This window comes from Penaeus monodon, chromosome 29 (genome assembly GCF_015228065.2).
Source record: "Penaeus monodon isolate SGIC_2016 chromosome 29, NSTDA_Pmon_1, whole genome shotgun sequence".
Classification (NCBI taxonomy): domain Eukaryota; kingdom Metazoa; phylum Arthropoda; class Malacostraca; order Decapoda; family Penaeidae; genus Penaeus; species Penaeus monodon.
In genome coordinates, this window is record NC_051414.1 from 6,225,688 (window position 1) to 6,227,200 (window position 1,513).

The window sequence follows — 1,513 nt, forward strand, 5'->3', positions numbered from 1 at the left end:
TAAGATGCTGAAGAAAGTTTTGTGGCAGGTCATAATCTTACATGAAATTACTTTTCTAGTTGCTGCTTTACTGCTCGGAACCCGTTTCTTAGTAACTTCTAGCACGACGTTATCAGGACAGCATGTGTACAAACCCTCAATTATTTCGTATCTTTATGAGCACCCCAATGAGCCGCATACGAACTTACGAACCCACAACATAGCATCAGGCAACATAAGCAATATTTAAGCAATATAGCATCACCTACATCTAAATATGGCTTCTGCTTCATCTCGATAGCCTCGCACTCACGAAAATAAATCAGGTAGAAAAGCGATTAAATTCAGCCGCTGACTCACCGCTCTTATTGGCTTAGCGTGAATGGGCGGCCGATGGGCGGCGATTCAGCGTCATGTCCGTGTGATCCGGATGTGAAAGAAACTTCGTATTTGGCGCGGGCGTGAGAACATGCAAGTTGCGAATGTGAGTGTTAGTCGAGAGATCGTTGCTGTTCTGAATGATGTTTTGTTTGTAATCGTGTGGTTTGTTTTGAGTTTGAATATTTTGTTGCTTTTTTTTGTTGTTTTAAGCTGAATGATTGTCGGTATATGTTTTGAATTATTAGAATCTGCAATGGTGTTTTCATCGTGAATAGCAATATGTTTTGTCTTGAACCGTAACGTATTTTGTTTGGAATCATCTTTAAATAGCGTGGTTGCCCATTAATCGCACTTACAATTATATCTATATCCATTTATGGTGCCCGGATATTCCACGTGCTAAATCACATTCATGATTGTCTTGGTGATTATGATAATACGACGGGACGATAATAATTAACAATACATCACGACTCTTGTTTTATATTCTTATTAATAAGTAATTTAGCGAATTAAACTGCATTAAGTGTGATGAGCAGAAGGCAAACAAGTCAATACATAACAACACTTTGATCAGATACGGCTTAATAAATTGTATTTGTAAAAATCGAAAGCGAGATCTCCACTCACAACAGCTGCCAGTTCGCATTTTATTTTCCCCTCAAGTCACAAATCGGCTACCGTATTTCTTCGCTCCTTTACCCCCTTTCCCTCCTTCCCTACCACCTTCTGGCATCCCTCCTCCCCTTTCTCTGGCCGACCCCTCCCCCCTTTCTCCTTTTTCTCTCCTCCTCTCCCTTCCCTCCCTTCTTTCAATGATACTTTCACTCACAAGCCACCGAATCATGAATCAAAAGCAATTCGTATCAGAGAACTTCATATTTAAGATAAAAAAAAATGCAAAGGCAACTTTCGCCAATATGGAAAAAAAGGGAAAGAGAAAATCCGTGATATGCAAAACATGCGAACGTGAAAGGTGAACTTGGAGAATATGTTGGAACTAGTAATGATAATGAGAACGACAAAGTTAATTATGATTAGAATAACACTTACGATGGTTGAAGGCATAGTATCACGACTTTAATTATACTAATGGTAAATGATAATAACAGCAATAATAGAGAAAAAGGAGAAGAGGAAGGAAATAAAACCA